The sequence below is a fragment of the Panicum virgatum genome, chromosome 2K, assembly GCF_016808335.1.
Source record: "Panicum virgatum strain AP13 chromosome 2K, P.virgatum_v5, whole genome shotgun sequence".
Classification (NCBI taxonomy): Eukaryota; Viridiplantae; Streptophyta; class Magnoliopsida; order Poales; family Poaceae; genus Panicum; species Panicum virgatum.
In genome coordinates, this window is record NC_053137.1 from 36,976,970 (window position 1) to 36,984,350 (window position 7,381).

General features: G+C 47.8%; 1 non-coding gene across 1 annotated transcript; it reads left to right on the top strand.

Moving 5' to 3' along the window:
* The first annotated feature begins 5,092 nt into the window (after positions 1 to 5,092).
* LOC120696316 lies at positions 5,093 to 5,199 on the top strand. Its single transcript, XR_005684093.1, has one exon. It is a non-coding gene; the product is annotated as a small nucleolar RNA R71 (small nucleolar RNA).
* Positions 5,200 to 7,381: the final 2,182 nt, after the last annotated feature.

The following is a 7,381-nucleotide window of genomic DNA, read 5'->3' on the forward strand; positions in this document are numbered from 1 at the left end:
TGAATGGGTCCGGCCAGCCTGCACCTGCACGTTCCGTGCCCACGCTTTGTCTCTTCCTCCATGTGCAAGCAATTCTTCCCATTCCCTGCTGCTCCTGGCCAACACAAGGCAAAGTGGGGCTATCCTATATGCAAGCAATTCCTGGCCTAACATATGGCCGAAATTTTTCGAAAATTTTGTGAAGTTCTTTTGAATGCAGATTTTTGTAAATCAAATGTGCTTTGGATAGAAAACAAATATGCTTATGCAGAGATAGAGTAAAGTGTATGCAAGAAAAATTAAACTATCCTATATGCAATGCAATGATGGATACGTACCATGAACCTCATGGCGCGGGCTCGGGTTTTGAGTTCGGAGCTGGACTCTCCTTCTCTTTGGTTTGTTTGTCGTTGCTGGGTGGAGTTCCTGACGACGGCCATTTCTTCCACCACACCTTCTTGGGTGTGGGTTTTGATTCGACCTCTTTCTTTTCCGATTCTAGAAATTTCTTACGTTGGATCCTTCATCTCACATTTCAGTAGTTGTGAAGCTTGATTTGCTTTGCCTCCTCTTGAATCCGTAGGCTTTCTACGTACTCCATGAGGGCTTCAATAGGTGGGATGGACGGCTTCTTCGGCTCTTTCTTGGATTTCTTTTTCCGGTTGATTGCCTTGACTTGAGAGCATTGTTCGACCTTCAGTTTGAAGGCGAACGTCTCCTTCTAACCATTGATGTTGAACTGAATTTCTCTAGCTCCCACATCAACACTTGCATTTGCAGTACTTAAGAACGGCCTCCCAAGAATGAGAGGTGTCTTGGTGTCAACTGCCATGTCGAGGACGACGAAGTCTACGGGGATGAGGAAATTCCGGATTTTCACCGGAATGTTCTCCGCTACTCCCGCGGGGTAGAGAATCGATTGTCCGCTAGCTACAAACACATGGCAGTAGGGGCAAGCACATGATGATTAAGGCAGTCATAGACTACCTTGGGCATGACATTGACACTTGCTCCCAAGTCGCATAGAGCGTTTGAGAAATGTTGAGTCCCGATGGCGCATGTGATGGTTGGGCCGCCTGGGTCCTTCTTCTTCATCAGGAGAGGATTGAGTATAGTAGCGCTACACTCTTCTATTAACTGCACGACCTCGGTGGTGGGCAGCGCTCTCTTGTTTCCAAGAATATCTTTGATATACTTGGCATACGTAGGCACCTGCATAGCATCAAGAAGCGGTATATTGACATATAGCTTCTTTATTACCTCGACGAACTTGCCGAATTTTTCATCGGCCACTGGCTTCCTTATCTGTTCCGGAAACGGTAAGGCAGTTGTGTCGTGGAAATCCCGTGAAGTTCTAGGGGGTTCCACGGGGTCTTCCTGGGCTGCAATGGTGTTGGAGTCAACAGCCTCCTCCTGCTCTTCTTCTTCAGCATCGGCATGGCTGGCGGATATGGCTTTCCGCCGGGTTCCTGCATCCTGTGGGAAAGGTGGCTCCCGTGTGGACTTACCACCACACATAGTCACTGCATTAACATTTTCCTTCGAGGGAACTTCCGGTTGCCTGGGCAGTTTCCCTGTGTTAGCGTTAGGACAGGATGAGGCTAGCTGAGCTACCTGAGTCTCTATCATCTTGTTAAAGCTCAACTGGTTTTTAATAATAGAGCTAAAGCCCTCTAGTTGTGAGGCCAACGATTCCAAAATCTTGTCATTAGCAAGAAACTTCTTGCTAATGTTTTCATTTATTTGCTTCTGGCCATAAACTAGGTCTTTTAATGAAGGCTGAAAGTTATTAAAGTTCATACCTTGCTGATTTCCGAAGGGGAGGTTGGGCTTTGAGTTCCAACCTTGCTGAGGACAGAATCCCGAGTTGGGATTGTTATTGTTGGTGCCAATGAAGTTCGCGTCCTCTTGAGTTAAGGGGCACGATGTGCCCGAGTGCCCAGTCTTGCCAAATGTTTCACATGTCATCCGAGACTCCGAAACCTGGTTAGCCTCCATGTGTGGAGATTCCAGTTTCTTCATGAGAAGATCCATCTTGGCAGCCAGCATATCGATGCTGTCGATCTGATGTACGCCCCTTGGACAGGCTAGCTGCTTGTCACCTCTCCAACTCTGATTGGAGTCTATCTTGTCAATAAGCGTCTTCGCTCTCGCAACATTGAGAGAGAGGAAGGAACCACCCGCTACTGCATCTATGTGGTCCTTGGCTTGCTGATTCAGGCCATGGAAGAAGTTCTGGATGATCAGCCATTCCTCCATGTCGTGGTGTGGGCATGCTTGAATGTATTCCTGTAGACGCACCCAGGCCTCTGGGATGGTCTCATCCGGTAATTGCTGTATACCGGAGATTCTGTTCCGGAGGGCATTGGTCTTGCCCACCGGGAAGTACTTGGCCAGAAATGCATTTGAACAAGCTTCCCATGTGTTGAAACCCTCTTTGTTGGAGTAAAACCACGTCTTGGCCTTCTGGAGCAGTGAGAACGGGAATAGCCGAAGGCGGACGACATCCATCGTAGTATCCTTGGGGTTGATGGTGTTACTCACTTCCAGGAAATTCTGGAGATGGGCATTGGCATTCTCGGATGCCTTTCCACAGAATGGACTTGCTTGAACCATGTTCACCAGTCTAGTTTTCAGCTCAAAGCCATCATTGTCGGCTTGTTCTTGGTTCAATCCAGCGGGCATGTGGCTGCTGGACGGCGCTGAGAACTGACAAAGAGACTTCTGAGCCATCGGTGATGTTGCTGAAGTGGAAGGCAATCTGATAGGCAAAGTAAGTCTTTTCTGAGGTGGGACAACGCGACATCTCACAATTGTCCCAATTCTTTCTGGGTTCGGATTGAAGTTACTTGGTAGGTCGAAACCAGTCATGCACTGCTCTGCAACAATCAAAAAGATATAGAGAGCAATGGTAAGCCCTCCAAGATTAGCGATGACAAACTAGTAAACTCTATCAGACTATTTACGATATCTTTAGCCAATTGCTTCTCCAGCAACGGCGCCAGAAATGCTTGTTGGCGTTTCTTATGCCCCAAAAGAATGTTAATTCCGCAAGCGCACAGAATCACCGTTGTAGCACTTCACCATGGAGTATTCCAGGGTATTGTATTTTTCCTCAGGGAAGCACTATGGTAAAGAGTATTGTAAATCGAATGATAACCGTACTAGCTTAATCAACCGACTAACTAGATGGGGGTAAGCCAGATACAGAGATAAGATAAATGGCCAGTCTATGACCGAGTGACACACGGAGGCTCAAATCCTTAGAGAGGTAGCAGTTGGGAGGACAACAAGCGAGATAAGACACCTGATACACTTCTGAACTATCGAGCTAGCCTCACTAGATCAGACTAACTATCTAACTAATCTCCGGGAAGGTAGAGCTTACTTCGGCGGCCTCAGGGAAGAACTCAGAATGGGATAAGGAGGGAGTCCAATGGCAATCGGCGCTACTACTATGAAAGCACCCGAACGTGGTGGACTACGAGGGACGGACAGGGCTGTCACGACCTGCCGCCTACCACAACGGTACCGTGGGGTGGAACACACTTTCTAGCTAACACTAAGCTCAGACACCATGTTTGCACTCGGTGCTAGGATTTCTCTCGAGGCCTTCGAGAGAAATCCCCCTCAACCTAGAGCACTAACTTGAGATACTCTAGTCCAGGCGAGAAAACCCGTAAGATAAATTCCCGACTATTAGAGAGATAACTTAGCCTAAGCTAAAGGATACAGACTCGAGAAGATAAAAGAAAGCGGAAAGTAAAGCTGACTCTGAAAAATAGAGAAGATAACTTATATTGATAACTTCGAAAGAAAGATACAAGAGCTTTACCGGACTTACGAGGACTCCAGAATCCCGAGCAAGCTCGACTCGACTCTAACTCCCAAACTACTAATACTACTCTAGAAAGTGAAGAGAGAAATGAGCTCCAAGGTGTGTGTTACAAGTGATGGATGGGGGTTTTATTTATAGCCTTCCAAGGTCAGTTCTCAGCAGGTGAAGCACGTGGCGTCGGTTGGAGGCTGTTGTAACAGTTGAGCTTAACTTCCATGTGAAGCTTGAGCCTAAGTGGCTGCAAGGTTGGGCGGGCCGGCCTCTCCTAGGCCGACCGGCCTAGGAGTGTGGCCATCTGGCCACCGCCTTTGCGTGAACGTATGTGATTTCCTCCTGGAGTCGGTGTAGCTTGCGTTGACCGAACGCCTACAAGGCCAGGCCGACCGGCCTAAGGGAGGCCGGCCGGCCTCTCTCTGGCTCATGCTGGCCCTCCGTTCCACTGATGTTGTGTCTTGATGCTTGTGATTACTCCAGGGTGTGGATTGCTGACTTGGACATGGCTTTGAACTGAGTTGTGGGTCCTTTGATCCTTGTACAAGCCTTTCGGTCCATACGATCAAACCGACATTCAATCCTCGGCTCAGATGTACTTGAACATGTCACATTGCCCCTGGATCGAGGACGTGGCTTGGTGTGTGGAGGTGCTAGGCCGGCCGGCTTAGGATAGGCCGGTTGGCCTGGGTTTTGCCCAAATTCGTCCCCTTTTGGCATGTGTTCACCTGAAATTTAAACTCATCCAAAACTTGTGGAACTTATTAGAATAAAATAAAATATGAATGGAACATAGTGTAAAGCTCGATTTATTTCTGAGAGGTTGATGGTCAGAACGTGAAATAATGGCCGTCAACAATCGGGCTTAGAATTCCAACCTTGCTGAGGATGGCGGTCTGTGTCATCGGGAGTGTCATTCGCAATGGATTTCTCGTCCTCTTGAGTGAACGGGCAAGGTTTGCCCAAGTGTCAAGTGTTGCCACATTTCTCACATGTCATCCGAAACTCAGTCTGGCTAACCTCCTGGTGTGGAGATTCCAGCTTTTCATGAGAAGATCCATCTTGGCTACCAGCCTGTCGACACTGTCGATTTCTTGTATTCCTTTTGCATGGGCCGGCTGCCTATCTGCCTTGAAACTCTGGTTGGAAGCAACCTTGTCTATGAGCACTCTAGCTCCTTCAACATCGAGGGAGAGTAATGCTCCTCCCGCTGCTGCGTCAATGTGATCTTGCGATCGCTAGTTTAGGCCATGGAAGAAGTTCTAAATGATAAGCCATTCTTCCATGCCGTGGTGTGGGCATGCTGCAATGTATTCCTGAAGGCGTTCCCAGGCTTCCTGGACTTTTTCGTCCTAGAGTTGTTGAAAACTGGTATTCCTATTCCGAAGGGCGTTGGTTTTGCCCACCGGAAAGTACTTGACCAGAAAAGTATTGGCGCACGCATCACAAGTGTTGAATTCTTTCTTGTAGGCGTAGAACCATGTCTTTGCTTTCCCAAGCAAAGAGAATGGGAACAAACGAAGATGAACATTATTCATCGTAGTCCCTTTTGGGTTGATTATGCTGCTCACTTCCAGAAATCTCTGTAGATGAGTGTTGGCATCCTCTGATGCCTTTTCGCAAAAGGGACTTGCTCGGACCATGTTGACAAGACCAGTCCTTATCTCAAAGCCATTAGTGCCTCGGTCATTGGTTAGTCCAGTAGGGATATGGCTATTGGACGGGGCTGAGATTTGACAAAGTGTCTTCTGAGCCATGGGTATTAAAGCTGGTGTTGTCAAGCCTTGATCCTGAGAAAATTCCTTCTGGTAGGATAACTATGCGTCAAACAATTCACCCAATTCTTCTGGATCTGAGTTGAAGTGATATGGTAGATCGAATCTGGTCCTGCACTGCTCTGCAGAAATCACAAAGATACCGAGAGCAATGGTAATCCCGCTAAAATTAGCGGTGATAAATCAGTAAATTTTATCAAACTATTCGATGATATCTTTAGCCAATTGCTTCCCCGGCAATGGCGCCAGAAATGATTGTTGGTGTTTCTTATGCTCAATAGAATATGGATTCCGCAAGCGCACAGAATCACCAATGTAGCACTTCTCCTTGGAGTATTCTAGGGCATCATAATTTTCCTCAGGGAAGCACTATGGTAAAGAGTATCAAATAATCGAATGACAAACTTTACTAGAGATATCAACCAACTAACTTAGTGGGGGTAAGCCTGATAGATATGATAAGATAATGGCCAACGATGATCGTCTGACACAGGAAACTCTAATCCTTAGAGTGGTAAGCAACTGGGAGGACAACGAGCGAGAAAGACTCCTAAAACACTTCTAAACTCTCGAGCTAGCCTCTCTAGACTAAACCTCGTTTCTAACTAGTTATCGGGAACCTAGAGCTTACTTCGGCGGCCTCAGGGAAGGACTCCGACTGGGGTGAGAAGGGAGTCCAACGACAGTCGGCACTACTGCTATGAAAACACCCGAACGTGGTGGACTACAAGGGACGGACAGGACTGTCACCACTTGCCGCCTACCACAACGGTACCATGGGGTGGAACACACTTTCTAGCTAACACTAAGCTCAAACACCATGTCCGTACTCGGTGTTAGGATTTCTCTTGACGCATTCAAGAGAAATCCCCCTCAACCTAGGGACCTAACTTGAGTTCCCTAGTCCGGACGAGAAAACCCGTAAGGTAAGATCCCGATAAACAAGAAAGATACAAAGCCTAAGCTAAAGGAATTACTTCCGCACACATATAAGATAACTTGAGAAGATAAATAAATGCAGAAAGTAAAGCTGACTCGAGAAGATAAAGAAGATAACTATATTGATAAATGTTAAAGGAAAAGATACAAGAGCTTATACCGACTTCCGATGACGACTCTGGAATCCCGAGACAAGCTCGACTTGACTCTAACTCCCAACTACCTAACCTATTTAGAAACTAAGAATGAGAGAAGAGAACTCCTTGGTGTGTGTCACAAGTGAGGGGTGGAGGCCTATTTATACTAGCTAGAGGTCGGTATTTGGCCGAGGCGTCGGGTGTACGCAAGAGGGTCGGTTGATGTAGCTTCCACGCGAAGATGAGCTCGAGACGCTGCAAAGTGGGGCTAGCCGGCCTCCCTTAGGCCGGCCGGCCTGTGATTCTCTCTGTTCGGCACCGACCTTCTCGTGGACGCTCCTGATCTTCTCTAGATGTCGGTGTAGGTTGCGTTGGTTCAAAGCTGAAAATTGCAGGCCGGCCGGCCTCCCCTAGGCTGGCCGGCCTAGAGTTGGCACATCTCGGCCCTCCGTTTCACTGACATCTTGATCAAAGGGTGCATGAAGTCCATAGTGGTGTTCCGGTCCAAAAGATCTCGGCAAGTTCTGAAAAATGGGTCCTTTAATCCATGTGCTAGGCCTTTCGGTCATAACTTTTGTATTTGCTTGTATATCCGGTGCATAGGGGTCCATTGGAGGGTCCCTAATGGTCTTGTGGCAAGGAAGGATGTGTTTAGCAAAGGTGCCGGGCCGGCCGGCCTAGGAGAGGCCGGCCGGCCTACAGCCTCTGCGCAACACGAGTCC